The sequence below is a fragment of the Ostrea edulis genome, chromosome 5 (genome assembly GCF_947568905.1).
Source record: "Ostrea edulis chromosome 5, xbOstEdul1.1, whole genome shotgun sequence".
NCBI lineage: Eukaryota > Metazoa > Mollusca > Bivalvia > Ostreida > Ostreidae > Ostrea > Ostrea edulis.
The window spans coordinates 78,279,087-78,300,024 of NC_079168.1; positions in this window are offsets into that span (position 1 = coordinate 78,279,087).

A 20,938-nucleotide genomic window follows, 5' to 3' on the forward strand; every position below is an offset into this window, starting at 1 on the left:
TGTTTCATTATCATCATATTTAAAGTGATTGCATAAATAGGCTGCTTTTCTCCAAAATTACCACTAATTTGACGTGGACTAAACCGGTCAATCAGTGAAAATGTCTTCCTCAACAATATTGAATACATTTATTGTGTATATACGAGTATCTACGTCAGTGTAGCATCGAATAATGATACCAACTAGTTACGGTGAATGTTAGGGGTAACTTAAAATGTATTATTTAGAATGCAAAGTATCGTTTTTCTGTCGAAATAGGCAGATAGCTTAATAAACAAGGAAGTGTTTGGAGCTGTAGTTTATGTAATTGTTTTGAAATTGGAGACAATTGACATTATATTTTATGATTGATTGATTGATAGTATCTTGCTTAACGTCTCGCTCGAGAATTTTTCACTCATATGGAGACGTCACCATGACCGGTGAAGGGTTTCAAATTTAGGCCTATGCTCGGGGCTTATGGCCATTGAGCAGTGAGGGTTCCTTAGCGTGTCACACCTATTGTGACACGGGACATCCGTTTTTAAGGTAATCTCCGAGGACCCGTGACATTCACACCTGTAGTCGAACGTTTGGCAATGGAACTGCCACTACCTGTTTTAACGACTTAGGTCTATCGCGGCCGGGATTCGAACCCCGGCCTTTCGAATGCTACATTATATTTTAACATACAAGGGAAGTTGTAAAATACGTAGAGAATTTGAATGAAAATTGTTCTGCTCCAAACACCATTCTGTGTTTTAAAGAAAGCTCACCTGTGTTAGTTAGCGTTTATTTTGAACATCAATGATATTGTCCGTTGCTTTCTGTTTGACCCAGATCTAGTTATTGTATGAAAGGTGAAGACAACGAACAGTGATCAATCCCACAAGCAATACAAAATAGATAGTTGGACAAACACGGACCTCTGGACACACCAGAGGTGGGATCAGGCGCCCAGGAGGAGCAAGCATTCCCTGTTGACCGGTCACACCCGCCGTGAGCCCTATATCCTGATCAGGTAAACGGAATTATCCGCAGTCAAAAGCAGTGTGCCAAGAACGGCTTAATCAATCTCATAACTCTTATAAGCAATACAAAATAGATAGTTGGGCAAAAACGGACCCCTGGACACACCAAAGGTGGGATCAGGTGCCCAGGATGAGTAAGCATTCGCTGTCGACCGGTCACACCCGCCGTGAGCCTTATATCCTGATCAGGTAAACGGAGTTATTCGTAGTGAAAATCAGTGTACCAAGAAAGGCCTAACACGCACACAGATATTGTCAAATTTTCGGGATGACCCGTCCCTTCTTCAGGACATACGAAAAGAATAATAACAAAATTTGTATTTGACCTTGTATCCATGTTGTGGATCCGACACTTTTAGGTATCGGGTGTTGTTGGAACTTAGTGCTTTTATATATATATATATATATATATATAGATATATATTATGGGGTTATATATATATATATATATAACCCCATGTGTCATTCTATGGCTCACTGAGTGAATAATCTGAACTTTATTAATTACTTAAAACATTATATTATACCGTAGCTGCAGAAAAAATATTGGAACAGATTAGAGAGCTACAGATCCACCCCTTATAAAAATCCTTCGAAGGCGCACAAAAAAAAAAAAAAAACAACAATGCACGGTTGGTCCCTCATATCGTTGTATTCTTGTATTGCCGTCTCATAAATTCCTAACATATTTACCCACCATACTTGTGTACAAGCATACCTTCAAATATTCATTAAAGCCCCATACAAACCGAAAACTCTCAGCTTTTAATGATTTCGTTCGTTGACGTAGCCATGTTAGGTAGCCAGTCAGTTCGAATCCATACTTACACATTGAATTAATTTCCCCATCAATGGTTTTAGCTAATATTTTAGACAATAAATCACCCCAGTTTGGATAAATGATAATTATTAATCATATAGATATCGCTACTAGAAAAAGTTTATACTCTTGCCTTTTGCTATCCTACTAATTGCATTACAGTATGTTGACACTATCATATCAAATAAAACCTCAACACGAACTTTACTGATTTATGAATACTAACACCTCATCGAATACATCTGAATTTAAAATTTCGACGTACAGCGGTATGTCTATTTTCAGTATATATCCATTGCGCCAGATCTACGAAATGAAAATATTTATGAATAAATTACACTCAAGCCTGAAAGTCATCATTATGGCATGTTACAGAAACGTTAAAACACACATATGCTACAGTCCTGCAATGCATGCATGCGAATTTTTTTTAATACATGTATTTATGTATTCGTGAATAAAGTTCCTACGCTAAAAAATATCTTGGTCTTTATGCATTTTGTTTTGTGATTTTGGTTTACCATTCCTTACACTGTGTAAATGAAAGAAAACTTGGTAAAGGATGCAATTCTACACTTGCAAAGCAAATTGTACATGTAATAACCAGAGATGTATCGTCATTTTTCGGGGGTGGGGGTGGGTGGAAAATTGGATTCTTCAAATTTTCTTGCCATTCAAAACAATAATTTAAAAAAAAGATGAACGAAAACAGCAATAAAATAAAACCAAAAACCTAAACAAACCAAGATGTTTTGTTCGATGTTCAAAGTCCTAATGTGGAGGTGAAAGGTTAAAGAGTCTTTAACTTTGACAGCCTCAATAATTTCCCCCTACACTTCATTTTCTTCAATCGTTGGGGATGGGATGTTATATCAAAACTTTCATGCTGGGGTCAAGTGCGGAGGGGGGGGGGGGTGTCACCCAATATATCTATTATTTGCATTACAAAATAACAAATAATGAATATTGTTGATAAAGGTGAAGGACATACACTCTTGTCCCCTCCCATTGATTCTATGTGCTTGATAACGACGCATAATATGATAAACTCAATTATTCCATTTTGCACTAGTACAATTTGCGTATAGTTTAACGTAGAATGTAATAACGCAAAATGGCATAGATATATAAGATCTATTGAATGCCAAAATAGCATAAAATGAAGTAATTGAAAATAAGATTTTTAAAGATATGTTTAATTTTTAATTATTGCGTGCTTTAAATGAATCAAATAAATCTGTATTATCAATTAATGAGAGCAATATTGAGTTACTGTTCTCGTATATTGAATTAACGATATAATTTGTCTTAATAATAGTGCGATTATTACAAGAGCACCGTTTGAATATCTCTCTCTCTCTCTCTCTCTCTCTCTCTCTCTCTCTCTCTCTCTCTCTCATCCCATACACTGGTACAGTGTTGTATTTGCAAATTATCTATGCACAAACAATTTATGTACCTAAATGATTTCCTGATTTATAAATCTGCAATCCTCTGACCAGTAAATCATACGGTATAAGGATTCATGCACAATACAGGGTAAATATTATACTCTGATACTTTCCTTGATTGAAGATAGCTGATCTACACGGGCTGAGTGTGTCGCAGTTTGTACGATGGACAATGGTATTTACTGTTGGAATACAAATGGAGTGTATCGTTTTGTTTCATGGATTATGCTAGTTTTACTACCACTTAGAGTATTTTCGACAAGTATACTGCCGTCCTTTACAGATATTACAACTAGACCCAGGTAAACAGTCGTCCGCATTCGATGCTTTTTCATGGCGAGCATACATGACCATGTCATCTTTAAAAATACAGTAGCATTTATGTATTTGCATTTTGCTTGAAGTAAGTGTGAATGGTATAGATTTTATACCCTTTGCTTATTCGAGTTTATCAATAGATAATAGATGAAGTCTTTCTCCGCGTTTTTGTATAGTTTTGACATATTTATTGCAAATGTACGCACATTCACGTAAAGAAAAGGCTTTCTATATTTATTTATCCAAAGCTTTTAGAATGATTTACTACTGTATGATATGTTTATTGTAATTTTGAGCACTGCGTGGTGTTCCAAAACGTGGTTTCATTTCTTCTTGATGTCCTATAGGAGTTTTGCGACGACTGCGGATTCGGAATGTTGACAGCGGACTTGGACATTTTAAGGGAAATGTTCAAAGCATGTTTTTGGTTTATGAAAGATAACAGTGCAGTAGAACAGCTCTTTAGCACAGCACTTTATAGGATTTACAGATGCTGTCTGAGTGCTGCAAGTTTGCAAAATTCTTGTAATGGGACATTGAACATTAAGGAAATGGAATGGTATAAAACATTATATTTTGAATAGCGCTAAGCACTTTTATTCAGTTTATGAGTAAAATGTCCGGAGTTTACACATCGATAAATTCTTCAAAAAGAATGTTTAATCCTATAATAACTATACCATTTCAAAACGAAGCATTACAGATGTATAATTCCAATGTTAGTTATTACAATTGTTTTGATTGGACAAAAATAAAGCTGAACAAGAGTTTACACATCAATAAATCAGAAAACGCGATGTATTCATACACGCCTGAAAACAAATAACATAGTGCGGGGAAACTATTAAAAATTTTGCAATTGTTAATAAAGTGAATGAATTGGAATTATAAGAATCAAACATTCTTTTTGAAGAATTTATCTATGTGTAAAGTCCGGATATTTTACTCACAAACTTAACATAAAAGTGCTTCGCACTTTTATTTAGTTTGTGAGTAAAATGTCCGGAGTTTACACATCGATAAATTCTTCAAAAAGAATGTTTAATCCTATAGTGTGGTGTGGAATCATATATTTCACCCCACAGTGAATATTCATTCATCTTGCCTGGAAACAAGGCCTGCTATGATGAAAATCATTCGTCGCAGTTTTCGCCTTTGTTGCCTCCACACGCTGCTTAGAATTCTGTAGGACTTCATGTTACCGATATGGCGTACAATGATAGATCTATATTTCGTTATAATTCGGTTTACTTTTCGGCGCTTCCTTCTGTCATGCGCATCTCTTCGTCGTATCTGTTGCTCTTTGTAAGGGGTCATAACATGATTCTTGTTGGGATAAATCTTATCTCCAAGTAAAAGACAATCCTCAAGGAAGGGAAGATCTGCACCACCAGGGAGACGTGCAACTTGTTGAGCATCATTAAGGTGTCCTGGAAAACCACATTCAATAAATCGTATATGCCCTTGATTATGAACGATAACTTAAGCATGGATTGAATGATATCGACGGTGGCCTGAAAAATAAAGTTGTTGAGGTTCTGTTTGTGATTTATATATAGAAGTTCCATTTATTGTATAATGTTTCAATAAAGTGTCAATCAAATAAGCTGAAGATCTGTGGCTATCTTGGTTGTCCAAATATTTTCCTATGGAGATACATGTCTGCACCAAGACTGTCCATATGATGTTAGCTTACTTAGAATATGCATTTCATTACACGGAGAGGACAGTTATTAACAGAGCATCTATAGTTTGTGGGGGAAACATATGGTACTTAGGAAAATATAATGAGAATACATTGTGAGTAAACACACACGTTGTTTACATTGCAATATCTAAAAATGTTCTCGTGCTAGAAATGTTAAGATTAAAACCTTTGCATTACAGATATATTTCTCAAAAATCATATTATACAGATTTTGAAACGTCCCCTAGCAAAGTCCGAGTCCGCTGTCCGAATCCGATGTAGCCGCAAATCTCCATAAATTAGTATCGGAGATGTACGTGTTATCTGTCAAAGCTACCCGCACAGGTACATGTAAATCGAAGACACTGATGTGAAGTGAAGCGTAGAAAAACTCGTCCCCTTATATACCATGCGAACCCTGATACATATAACAATATAATATCCAACTAAAATGGCAGATTAGCAGGGAAATATGGCGGACATATAGAATTATACTATTTTTATTAATTTATGTCAGCTTTAAGCACACCGATGGCATCCTTCAGACGCCCCAGAAACCTGAAGGACATGATAGTAAGGACGATACTGGATAACCCTTTACCCAATGGAGGTTTCAAAACATGTTCATACCACAGATGTCAATTATGCAAATATACATGTAGCTCAGACATTGAGGGTGTAGCAGTCCTGTCACAGGTCGCAGTATTCTTTTGTAATGGAGGTACGTTCAGTATTCTTTTGAACACTTGGGTGGGTACAAGATGTATACATATATTATAGACTAGCTATGTAAATAAGATTAAAAGTTATGAAAACGTAAATTTTGTTTATATCAGCCGTTGGTATACATTAAACTGACCATATGATGAATAATATTGATTTAATTGGCCATTAAATTATATATGAAATTTCCTCTTTGTATGAGTAATACTTTAATCAAAGAAAGATGGTGATTAGCTATTTTTGTTTGAGTTATTTTATTATCAAATACTCATAACCTTACTAAAATTGTGTGGACCAGCCATTTGGGTGATTGCTTGATGTCTGATAATCATCCTTTAGACAATATATGAAGACAGTGATAAGCATTTGTACCCAACGCGTGTGGACAAAAATATGTTTTGCGTCTCACTGAGCGTGATAATTCCACAAAGGGAAAGGACTATTGGGCAACTCGGAAATTGGATATTCGCTCCACACTTAACATTTATTGACAAGCATAACTCCAAATACATGTAGTCTGTGCGTAGGCGCCTGGATATAGGATATTGCACCTATTTCAAGGTAAACCGATCCTGATTGATAGTGAAATAAAGCAGAGGGTCAAGGACCAGTTTCAAGAAAATTTAGGGTCGGGTGCAAGGCCTGTATGGTTTCAAGTCAAAGGCAGCTTTGCTGGGATTTCCCATAGAAAGGTGAAAAACATTCTTGACTCTTCGAAGACCAACCAAGAACAGAATGCACGATTTACAAATGCTGTTCCACCAAAGCCTGTGAATGAACGTTGGCAGCTTGATTTAATTGAGATGATGCATGAAGAGGTCATGCACAATGACCAACCACAAAAGTACATCCTCTCTATCCTCGATGTGTTCTCCTGTTTCAACATATTGCGCCCTTTAGAAATTAAGAAAAGTGCGACTGTCACAAGAAAGCTCAAATGCATTTTTGCGGAACATGGGAAACCGAAGATCGTTCAAACCGATCAGGGTTCCGAGTTTAAGGGGAAGACGGAAGAACTGTTGCGTTCAAAGAACGTGATAATAAAGAGAAGCAGGCCCTACAACCCTTGTGTGAGCGTTCCCATAGGGAGGATAGAATGAAAATTTCTTATATGACAGGGAGAAAGAGGGGATTCAATTGGGCCAAAACATGTATTCATGTTTTCGTTCAGCAATCGATCAAACCGCAAACCGTGCGGGAGTATGGAAGACAAGTGGATTTCGGTGACGGATGTCACAAGCACAGCAGCGATGAAAGAACACGAAAGAAGAAGAAATGCCCGGAAAAACATGCAACGGGCTATGAAGTAAGAGGAGCACAAAAAGAAATTTGCAATTCCTTTGAGTCACAGTGAAAGAATATTCAATTTACAGGAAATAAATGTCAGAGTGGTTCTAGACCCTACGGACAGTCCAGGCAACTGCCAGTTTGAATCCGTTGCTCAATATGGCATCCACAGATCGGCGAAAACCCTCCGCGAGGAAGTCGTAGGTTACATTCAGCACAATATACACGAATATATACCATTCATCCAAGGGAATGTAGGCGAGTATGTGTCCGAAATGAAAAAGGACGGCACATACGGGGACCAGCTGACATTATTTGCCATTTCCGATGTGTACTACGTGCAGATTCTGGTCATTTCAGCGCAAGGACCTGAGTACTCGACACTCATTACACCCATTAAGATGACTTACAGCTCTTGAGTATTCACAATCACACTTGGGTATCACCCAGAGCACTTTACCCGCATTTCGGTGCCCAAAAAACCTTCCGACGCATGATTTCGAGAATCGCCCCAGATCACGTTATCGCCTCTGCCGAATCCGTCGATGACATTTCTCAGCCGGAGGACAGTGGTGGCGAGACCAGTGGTCTACCTGGGGATGACAGGGACCTACCTGAGGGGACAGTGACCTTCCTGGGAGTAACACTGACTTACCTGAGAGTGTCAATGGTGGCAAGGCCAGTGACCAATCTGGAGGTAACAGTGATGGTCATTTTGAGGCCGAAGACCCTTCCAGTCTAAATGGGCATGAGTGTTTGCCGCGGGAAATACAAGAAATCATCATTCATCACGCCATCCAAAGTGACCCCAGTAGTCGTTATACATTGCAAAATGTGAACAGTTTTTTCCGACAAGTTGTTTCAAACATACTATTGCCAAGAATTTACATAAACTTTGGTGTACTTTCCGATGTGCCAAATCCTGTGAATGTCAGAAGGCTGATCAGAGTTGCAGGTAGAGCAAGTGGTCTGGCCCTGGAACTAAGACGCTTGCTAAACTATCCTCAACGGATAAACACTTGGTGTGGCACAGACAAGACGAATTCCGAAAGTTTTTCATTGTTGCCATTTGGAGAAACCGTAGGAATTGAATCAGATCTAATCTCTGATTACCTAAAAGTTGACATTCACAGGATTTGGAATTTGGGGAGCAACAATACCATGCTTGTAAATTAACTAAATTCATAGGGTCCTTGTTTTATTTTTTACCCCTAACTCCTCTGACCAGAATTGTAGGGGTCCATTGGAAAGACACTGTGATTCCTTTGGCTTCCTGGGTCATATCCTGGCGATTGGGACTGGAATTACATCTCCGAATCAATGGGTAATCTCGGATAAAGATTCATAACTGCAACAAATATTCGGATTTCAGTGTTCAGACATATGTGGTCATACAAAGAAGAAATTTGTTTGTGCATTTTGAGCTTTTGGTGAATATTTTCAGATGATTTTCACTTATGGATTTGATTTCGTATATTTTACTTTCATGCTTACCGCTGATACAGTAATTGACCTAAATTTTTAAAATTAATAATATTAGAGGGGAAGCCGTGTGTGACTGATTCAGATGGAATTACTTCTGAAAACCGTCCAAAGCAAAGAGCTGCCGAGAAAGCAAAGGAAAAAATCAAGGACTGGTTGGATGCGTAACTACTCTTTGGTTGTGGGAGTGTTGCGAATCCGCAATTATATTAACATTTTAAAATTATTTCCTGCATTTCTAGTTATTCTGATTTATTATCTGTTTCATTTTATTTGTTATATGGAGAATTTTGATTATTCAGTTTTTGTCTTAGTATGACTTGTCATTAGTTTTTAGTCTGTGTCCGTTTTTATCCGATTGTTTACATTTTAACATTATTATGATAGGAAGTGAATTGAGCAGAAGATAGCTGGACCAACTTGATGAGTAGATACGTAGTGTTGATGATAATTGTAAAGAATAAATAGAGAAGTGAGAGTAGCAGGAAGTATATAGTAAAGTAGTACATCAGTTGAATTTTACATAAGTGTATTACTGATAGAAACTGGTTTGTGTTTTGATTTTGTCTATTACCTAGCATTTATCCGTAGTAGATAGTTGAAGATTATATTATTCTGTATCCAATGTGGCGATTTTAGGTTTGTATGATTTAGATATATATTGATCTATATTATTTAATTACATATTCATTTACATATTTCATAATTATTGAATGTGATATATTTGTTTTATAATGTATCTGTATATGTGTATCGCAGTATGTAAAACTTATACGGTACCAATTTTGTTGCACCAGATGCGTATTTCGACAAATGTCTCTTCAGTGATGCTCAACCGAAATCTTTGAAATCCGAAATAACTATGAAGTATTAGAGCTAAATATAGCCAAAAACAGCGTGTCAAAAAAGTGAAGCCAAATTCGTCCAAGGATAAGAGCTATGCATGAGGGAGATAATCCTTAATTTTGAAATGAATTTCTAAATTTTATAACAGCAATTAAATATACATCCGTATTTTCAAGCTAGTAACGAAGTACTTAGCTACTGGGCTGTAGAGACCCTCGGGGACTAACAGTCCTCCAGCAGAGGCCTCGACCCAGGGGTCATAATGTAAAACTTATATGTGTGTCAGTATGTGTTTTAATGTTTATTGAATGTGTGAACTTTGAATTTGTGATCCGTGTGTGAATTCAAGGAACAAAGCAGCCTTCGCCACAGCATCAGGCAGAGAGTTCCAGAGTGTAACTGCTGCCACATCCAAGCGCCTGTTTTCATATGTGAAGGTTCGACATCTAGGTCTAACTAATGTCAGTGAATTTTCAGATCTTGGGGAACGATTTGGTTGGTAAACAGTGATCACCTCCTCCAAGTATGTTGGTGCCATCTTATGAATCACCTTTATTCTTTTTATCAATTTTGTTCATCATAGTTTTGATGTTTTTTATTGTTTATTTTTGTCGTAGGTTTTTTTTTTTGTTCGTTTGTTGTTTCTTTTTTTGTTTTTTGTTTTTTTTATTGCATTTGATTGACATGTTGAGTGGTAAATTGCTGTTCATGAATATATGTTCATTAAAATTAAACTTGTGCACGCAGCGTTGTTTATGCCGAATTTAAATATTTTATTTTCTAGTCAAGCCATGACAAATGGTAGTACTTGCTTTGAATTTCACTCGGTGTGCTCATGTGTATTTGTATGTGTGTTTGCGATACTTATCACTGAAGAGACATTATTTGTCGAAATCCGCATCTGGTGCATCAAAATTGGTACCGTATAAGTTTTACATTATGACCCCTGGGTCAAGGCCTCTGCTGCTGGACTGTTAGTCCCCGAGGGTCTCTACAGCCCAGTAGCTAAGTACTTCGTTACTTTTTTGGCACGCTGGTTTTGGCTATATTTAGCTCTAAAACTTCATAGTTATTTCGGATTTCAAACATTTCGGTTGAGCATCACTGAAGAGACATTATTTGTCGAAATGCGCATCTGGTGCATCAAAATTGGTACCGTATAAGTTTTACATTATCATGATGTATGACACGCCATATTTATATGCACTCCTCTACAAAGGTATCTTATATAATTTTTGAGATATCTTTTATTTTCAATAAGATATCTAATAAATGTTATAAGATGTCTCATAATTTACAGTTGATAGTATACCTCATAAAATATATAGGATATCTTTTGAACTATATAATATATCTCATAAACTTTATAAAATATCTTGTATATTATACAAGTTATCTTATAAAGTTTATTAGATATCTTATAAAACATATCAGATATATATTTATGAAATATCGTATAATAGTTTATGAGATATCTTAAATCAAAAACGTTAATAAGACATCTTATAAAATTTATGAGATATATTATATACTATATAAGATATTTGATACATCAAATGAGATATCTTATAAAACATATTTCATTAAGATATTTCATATCTTTTATAAGATGTCTGATAAAATTGATGAGATATTTTTTATGAAGAATAAATGTAAAAATGGCGTGCCATAAGGATGGTATGTACGATTAGTGTGTTGCTAAAATGTGCGACTCGTGTGTTTGCAAAATAAATTCACATCAAATTCCATCAAGAAATGCTCAGGTTTATTGTTTATTAGCTAAGCATCGCACTTGACTTGTGTCACAAATGTCTGCACGCTTATGGGTGTGTAATGCAAAACAAACTTTATTACACATGAATGCACACACATGCGAACGCGCGCACACACTCACACCGTCCCTCAAATACACACAGACACGCACGAACGAACACACACATAAGCACACAACTTTTCTGCAAAACAAAAGCAAAGTTGGGGTTTAGGACAGGGGGCTTGGGTGACGACCATTCGTGCTCGGGTATGTCCTAATATTGACGACCATTCGTGTCCACCCTCACGGCACGTTCGGTCGCCGGGCGACGATACGTGCGGCATGTTAAGTCGCTGGCGACGAAACGTGCGCACGAATGGTCGTTGGCGGCGAAACGTGCCACACGTATCGTCGCCGGGCGACCAAACGTGCCGTAACAAGGCAGTCATGGGATTGTTATGGGACTGTTAAAACCAATGGTCATTTTGCTTTTGAGGAACAACATCATGTTTAATGACCCAAAAATAACACCGTACAGTTTCTTCTCGGATCACTGGGTGTGTGCGGAGCTCATCTATGGTCATTGTAATTTACCTGGCCAAAAGATCAGAGTGTTATGTATAATTTTGATATACACAGGACATGTCTCAGGGGTGTCTTGAACAATGGTTGTATATCTAGATAACGGGAGCTGACACACAGTCTACACCCATCTCTCTCTCTCTCTCTCTCTCTCTCTCTCTCTCTCTCTCTCATTTACTCTCATTCATTGGCTGAATTAATTATTTCTTTTAAAAATAAAGAGCTATCATAAATTGATGATATAAATTATTTCAGTAAGTTACAAGTTTTAGAAATTAATGTGCAAAGATTGTTTGATTTCTGATTGTGTAATTTGTATTACATATATATAGAGGAGAAAAGATTACAATTATATTAAAATTGCATTGTTAAAAATTTAATTACGAGAAAATAGCAGTTGTGGACAAGTCAATGCTATCAAAACTCAAGTATACTGGGGTTCCTCAAAATCGAAAGAATGCCTGTACTAATTGACTGTTATTGTTATCAAAACACCTCTCTGGGGTCTCTCCAGACAACAGTCTCTGCAGATGTCACTCCACCTAGGATTCATTATTAAATGTTTGAACGACAGGCGACTTACCATTTGGGGGTGTTAACTTGAAATTGGGTCTTTAAAGCACAGCACATAATAAGGAAACAGAATAACATAGCATATTCTTTATCTCGTAAACAGTTTCATCGGTTCAGACAACTAGTGCCAGGGTAGACGAACAACCAGAGATCATACCACAACAATTTCTAGTATTGATGTCAGAGATGAAGTAAACAATTTACTCCAGATTGCAACAGCACAAAATACACAAGATACTTACAGACAAGCGTCAACAGCACAAAATACACAAGATACTTACAGACAAGGGTCAACAGCACAAAATACACAAGATACTTACAGACAAACGTCAACAGCATAGAATAAACAAGATACTTACAGACAAGGGTCAACAGCACAAAATACACAAGATATTTACAGACAAGGGTCAACAGCACAAAATACACAAGATACTTACAGACAAGGGTCAACAGCACAAAATACACAAGATACTTACAGACAAGGGTCAACAGCACAAAATACACAAGATACTTACAGACAAGGGTCAACAGCACAAAATACACAAGATACTTACAAACAAAGGTCAACAGCACAAAATACACAAGATACTTACAGACAAGCGTCAACAGCATACAATAAACAAGATACTTACAGACAAGGGTCAACAGCACAAAATACACAAGATACTTACAGACAAGGGTAAACAGCACAAATTACACAAGATACTTTCAGACAAGGGTCAACAGCACAAAATACACAAGATACTTACAAACAAAAGTTGACTTGTTTTGATGAATTTTGAGTTGATTGCAACTTGGAAAAGCTTTGGCCTCCTCTTTGGGTTAAAGAAACCACACCATCACATAAGAGTAAGTAATGAATTCAAGAAAAATGTGGTTGAGCTGTTTGTACAACTTTAAAGGGGTAATGCTGATCTTCGAAGGTGAAGGTTAATTGGTGATAATATTGAGCTGTTCACAGACAGCACTGGAACTTCAAAGTTAGGATGCGGTGCATACTGTCAGGGTCACTGGAGTTAGTGGCCATGGTCACATGATTGGAAAAGTTCAGTTTTCCAGGAAATGTCATTTCTAGAAATAGTGCCGTATTGACAATTTATTTGTGGGGGGTGTGAATAAAAAAAATCATAATGTATGTTGACAACAGTGCTTTGGTATCAATTATTAACAGGCAGTTATCAAAATCCAAGAGAGTTATGGGATTGAAAAGACCAATAGTTTTCTTGCTTTTGAGGAACATCATCATGTTCAAAGCACAACACATAATAGTGAAACAAAATAACATAGCAGATTCTTTATCTCATAAACAGTTTCATCAGTTCAGACAACTAGTGCCAGGGGTAGACGAACAACCAGAGATCATACCACAACAATTTCTAGTATTGATGTCAGAGATGAAGTAAACAAATTACTCCATATTGCAACAGCACAAAATACACAATATACTTATAGACAAAGGTCAACAGCACAAAATACACAAGATACTTACAGACAAGCGTCAACAGCATACAATAAACAAGATACTTACAGACAAGGGTCAACAGCACAAAATACACAAGATACTTACAGACAAGCGTCAACAGCACAAAATACACAAGCTACTTATAGACAAGGGTCAACAGCATAAAATACACAAGATACTTACAGACAAGCGTCAACAGCACAAAATACACAAGATACTTACAAACAAAGGTCAACAGCACAAAATACACAAGATACTTACAGACAAGCGTCAACAGCATAAAATAAACAAGATACTTACAGACAAGGGTCAACAGCACAAAATACACAAGATACTTACAGACAAGGGTCAACAGCACAAAATACACAAGATACTTACAGACAGGCGTCAACAGCATACAATAAACAAGATACTTACAGACAAGGGTCAACAGCACAAAATACACAAGATACTTACAGACAAGGGTCAACAGCACAAAATACACAAGATACTTACAGACAAGGGTCAACAGCATAAAATACACAAGATACTTACAGACAAGGGTCAACAGCACAAAATAAACAAGATACTTACAGACAAGGGTCAACAGCACAAAATACACAAGATACTTACAGACAAGGGTCAGCAGCACAAAATACACAAGATACTTACAGACAAGCGTCAACAGCACAAAATATACAAGATATTTACAGACAAGGGTCAACAGCACAAAATACACAAGATACTTACAAACAAAGGTCAACAGCACAAAATACACAAGATACTTACAAACAAAAGTTGATTTGTTTTGATGAATTTTGAGTTGATTTCATCCTGGAAAAGCTTTGGCCTCCTCCATTGGAGCAAATTGTACAATTCATAGGCTAAATGTCAGTGAAGGGTTTGGGGGAATCAACAGCAAGGACTTATATGTCAGGACTTATATATTAACTTAAGTTTAACAATTACACAGATGTAACTCAAAACTTCATATTCAAAAAGTTATTAAAAGGTTATAGAAGAAAACCTAAGATCAATGATATTAGATTACCAATAACAACAAAACATCTTGGAAAATATTTTGAAAGTATTACCAATTGTATGTACTAATAATTATGAAGCAAAATTATTTGCAGCTGCTTATAGCGTGGCATTTTTTGATATTTTGGAGTAGGTGAAATCACTGAAAGGAAAAAAAAAACAATCAGTAGGTCGTGCAGTCCAGTTCCAAAACCTGGAAATATCCATTGACCAAAGTTTATGAAAATCCATCTCCAGCATTCAAAAGCTGACCAAATGGGAAAGGTGAAACAGATGTGATAGAAAACAGCCAAGCATTGACTAGCAGTAAACCTGTTGAAATTATGGCTGACTATTTGGGAGTAAGACCCAGTAAGCAAGGGAATTTATTTTGTCACTTTGGGGGTCAGGTGCTTACACATATTCAATTCTCATCAGTTTTAAGCAAAGCTTTAAAAGCAATCGGGGTAGACAGCACTAGGTATCAGTCATATTCATTCAGAATAGGTGCAGCTACTAATGCAGCCAAGTTAAGGTATATCTGATGATGAAATCTGTAAAGCGGGTAGGTGAAAATCTAAGACTTACAAATCATACTTCAGAACCTAGTGTGTTACTTCATTTGGCATTAGATAAAAACAATCACAATCTGTGGAAATGTTATTTCAGAATTTCAGGTCTGTGTTGTCGGTTCTTCAATATTGAAAAGAGCATTTGTGGCAGCCAGGGATAGGCCAGGTGGAGTGTGCTTAGGACTACAAAGATTAGGGATAAATATTTGGTGGCAAGGACAAAGGGGGTATGGTATGGTCAGATATGTATAGAATAATTAAAACTTTGTTGAAAATTAATGACAAACCACAATATCTGATATTACATTGTGGTGCCAATGATGTTGGTAACACACCAGTGAAAAGCTTGATAGAAAGCATTGAAATTACTTTAGACAATTCAATTACTTTTGCCTAATACAAAGATACATGCAATATGGTCTCTGTTGCTACCTAGAAGGGGATTGAGATATTCAGTAAATGTCAAAACCATGAAAAAATCTTTGAAAAAGGTTGAACCGCTCCATTGCATCATTAAATAGCAAGATATAAATTCCAATGATGAATCACTCTTTGAAAGTGATGGTGTTCACTTGTCCAGAGTAGGAAATTAATTATTTTTTAATGCAATTTGTGCAGCAATTGAACAATTTAAAACAAATGGGATACATGTGCATCCTAAACTTTATTAGTCATAAAAAGTTTACTTATGTGATGTGTGGCATGGTCTAGGCTGCAGAAACTAACAGCTTCCTCCAAATGGTGGCAGTGGCTTCAATGTACACATGTTGAGCATAAGTCCATTTCCGCCATGTGGAAGAATGCGCGTGTTGTTCCTCTTTGATTTGTACACTAAATCTGTCAATTTGACATTATTTGGTATTCAATTTGAAGTTGAAAAATTCTGTCTCGGATTGCCGTTCATCGGAATCCGAGTTAACCAGCTTGGTTTCTTGCATATATATTGATTGCAATTTTTGAATTTCTTTTTATAGTTGAGCAATTTGCTACAGTGTGTAGTTGAAAATTTTGCAAATATGTTCTTTGCCGTGTACCGGGAAAATGAATTTGCATATGAAAGATGAAGACAACGAACAGTGATCAACCTCATAACTCCTGTAAACAATACAAAATAGATAGTTGGGCAAACACGGACCCCTGGACACACCAGGTACCTAGGAAGAGTAAGCATCCCCTGTTGACCGGTCACACCCGCCGTGAGCCCTATATCCTGATCAGGTAAACGGAGGTATCCGTAGTCAAAATCAGTGTACCAAGAATGGTCTAATAATCGGTATGAAACACGTCAGACAGCATTTGACCCAATGATAGGTTGCATATGGATATTTGATTCATTTATATTTTAGGCAATGGTGACCTTTACCAATTTGGTGTCAATGCACAAATGACATTTCCATTGTAAAAGTATTGCTGTAATTAACAATTAGCTAATTTACATAAATTTTACTCATTGTCTAAAAACCAAGAAATTCCACAGGGGTCGGGTGGGGAGGAATAAACAAATGTTTACATAGTCACTGATTAATAAAGGGTTATTAATTCAACTGGTGTCTTATTCAATTCAATTTGTCATAGGAATAAGGCAGATACTTATGGCACGTTGGGAAGTTTTGACTGGTTCAAGGAGAAGGTCCTCTGTGTTTGAACATGCTTTAGGTCTACAATAAATACATTTTACTCACACTCTCATACAGTTTAAAGAAAGCAATACAGAAAAATACACGTACATTTGTAAAGCGCTATAGAAAATTAATGTTGATAGGGCGCTATATAAGTCTTTTAATTACAATTACAATATGTATCTCTTTACTAAGAGGATTATAAAGTTTAAAACCCTGTGTTCTTTTTCTGGAAAACCAAAATTAACAGTTTGTAAATCATATCCCATTCGTTTACTAGATTTTTCAAACATCCAATCGGATAATTTTATCCACAGTGTATAGACAGAAAGACAATAAAAAGAAATGCTTCATTGTTTCTGGTTCCAGTGCACCTATTGAGCAAAGATCTAAGCCAGTGAGAGGTTATCGTCCATCTCCGACAACAATAAGTAATATATTTGTTCGAAGTGTTATCTAAGGAGAAGTAGAATTGGTTGTGATGCTCCATTTCTGTTCATTGTTGACTGCAAGCTAGCCGAACAATCTTGTGCAAGAAGGATTTCGAAGTAAAATTCCCATCATACCGCAGATCCGTGTATCTAGGCGCGTTTCTACTCGTGTCAATCGAGTATTCCCCTGTACAAGAGTACTGGGGGACCGGGAAGGGTGTGTTGGGGCACTGGGACTAGTCCCTGGACCATAATGCCATGATAATGGCGTGTGTGATTCTGATTCACCTAACTGGGGCTTAATTTTGGCTACCCTACCCCTCTTCCCCATACAAATAGTGGTGCCATCCTGTGCCTGAATGAGCAGGTCCCTACTGCTGATAGGGGACGGTCATGGCAACGATGTGGTGCATATGTGTGCTCGCATAGCCACCAATTATAGGGGATACCAAGGAGTAAGCGTACTGGGCACTCGTCCAGACATAGAGTCAAGGAAATGGAACGAGTAGGTTTTGCAAAGCTGTACAGCTTGGTAAAGGGTCCGTGAGGAGATGGGGACAATGGAGGGACTACGGGACCTGGTGAGTTCCGAGGGTACGGTCCTGGTGTGGTTATATGTTAGCGCTGACTAGAACTTCTGATCAAACCCTGACTGAACTGACCTGAGGTCTGGTCATCAACTTATCGGAGAGGTTGTTGGGCTGATCTTCACGACACTGGAAAGAGGGAAGGCAGTGACGGGGGTATGGTTTTCTGGGAGATTTCCAGAACTGGATCTGTAACACTCGACTGTATAGTCGTAGTAGGCCTCACTGGGATATCTGGCATAACTGACTCCTCCTCCATGTGAAACGAGTAGTCTTCAGCCAACCTATTTAAGTCCCTAAACCTTCGGATATCATGGCTATAACTTTTTGGGGTGAAGCGAAACTAATAAAGTTCTCCGGGAAGCCGTACCTACAATATGGATCCACCATCTAAAATCTGAACTGCCAATCTCTTGAGAACTGAACTGGGGACCAGTACACCTCAATCCTGTCATTGGCACCCCTGAACCTTCCAACTCCTCTAACAAACAAGAAGGCAAGGACGGAGTGAAATAATCACCACCCATGAATGTTCCCCGAGAAAAAACTCAAACTTACGGCCTTTCATACCGCCGTGGGTTGTCTAATCTAAAGCCGACATTGCTTATCAACCCACTCATGTGTAAATTCGGGGACGCGGTGTTACGCCACACGATCGCTGGAGTATCCGGGGAGGGGCACAGCCCAAAACAGAACACCTAATTCATTGAAAAATCCAAAATTTACAAAGCTACTAAATTTTGCTTTAAAAATGTCTATATAGTGGATTCTATCTATCTAAATATAATTTACTAAACCTAGGTTTAATTCAAACCCCGACAAAATAGCGATAGACCTGCGGACTGCAGGGAAAATCAACCCACAGATATACATCCATTGCCTGGAGTTGGGGGGGGGGCTATACAGTACACCACAGTCAATGATTAAAGAAATCTGATAATGGACTCGAGACTTGGAAGGCATATGGTGCGACTCAAACAGGCCCAAACTGAGGGCGGAAAATGTTAGCCTTAGGGATCCCCTTTCTTGCCTGAATACTCTTTTAGCAGACTCTTCAATGATTACATTGTTATTAACCTCCATTATAATCCTAAATGATGTAAAATCACGAACTTTCTGGTGAGTTTAATTGCCATTAAAGGTCTATATGACCCCTTTCAATGGTTGTATGTGTTTGGTGAAGGCGTCAGAGAGGTCTGAAAAGTTGCCCCACCCTTTATGTGCAAGTTTACTGATACTGTATAAAATCTAAATGCATAACAGAAAAGGATGTACAAATAATGGTGAATTTCACAACCCAGGGTTAGAAAGACCCCAGGTGGTACCCGTACAACCCTAAACAGGGTAGAAAATGATAGCCTTATGGGTCTCCTTCCTTACCTACATACTCTTTTAGCGGACTCTTTAAAGATTAATTTGTTATAAGCCTTTATTATGACCCTGCATGATGTAAAATTAGGGACTTTCAGGTGAGCTCAATTGTACTTTGTGACCTTATTAAGTGTTCTATATGTTTGACCTTGTTGTTTTCTACCTGTCTATCAGCTTTGGTTTCTTTCATCACCCAATATTCCATTATTAGGAGGCCTGAAAAGGAACCCCATCTTTGGAAGGCCCCAGGTGGTATCCCCCACAGCCCCAAACTGAAGGTCGAAGATGATAGTCCTAGGGGTCCCCTTCTTTGCCTGCATACTCTTTTTGTGGACTCTTCAATGGTGAAATTGTTATTAGCCATTATCAAGACTCTCCATGATGCAAAATTAAGAACTTTCATGTGAGCTTAATTGCCCTTAAAGGCCTATCTGACCCCCTTTAAAGGTTCTATATATTTGATTTCATTGTTCTATAGTCCTTCATCAGTGCCGGTTTATTCCAACACCCTATAGTCATTTATTAGAGAGGTCTGAAAAGTGGCCCACCGTTTGGTGGACCTAGATGGTACCCCTACAGCCCCAAACTGAGGGCGGAGAATGATAGTCCTAGGACTCCACTTCCTTGCCTGCATTCTTTTCTGTGGACTATTCAGAGATTAATTTGTTATTAGCATTCATTATCTCCCTATGTGACGTAACATCAGGAACTTTCAGGTGAGCTCAATTACCTTCAAGTATAAAACTTTGTAATTAAAAATTTGTTGATTAATTGTTTGAAAAATTATCAATTTTTGATTTATTATTTATCTTTTAATCTGTGTTTATTTTACTAATATCTGTCTGTATGTATGTTATATGCAGGACCATATTGAAAACTAGCGTTATCGCTAAATATGTAATCCTGGATAAATAAAGGCTTTATTATTATTATTATTATGTGTTACTTTTTGGTATTCCGAGTACTCGCAGTACTTTGATGAACTTTCTTATTGGCTGCAACACGTAGCTTCTATGACCTTATTGTCTGCTGGTTAGTGGCTGCTTGCTTCAGCCTAGTATTGATATAGCGCTTCATAAAACAACTGTTATTTTTTGACAATACTGGCGATGCAGACGTTACAATATGGCAAACTAATGATGGGTGTTATGTATAAATACACATAACATTATAAAGAACTGTTTTTCTGTTTAACTCATGTTCTACTTGACAAGAAAATAAAATCATTCTAATTTAAAAATAAGACCCTCAGCTTTTTTATTTTTTTTTCTTGGAAAGGGGGGGGGTGCAAGACCCAAAATAGAAAATATGACTTTTTAAAACAGATTGATCACTGTTCGTTATCTTCACCTCTCATTTGATCGA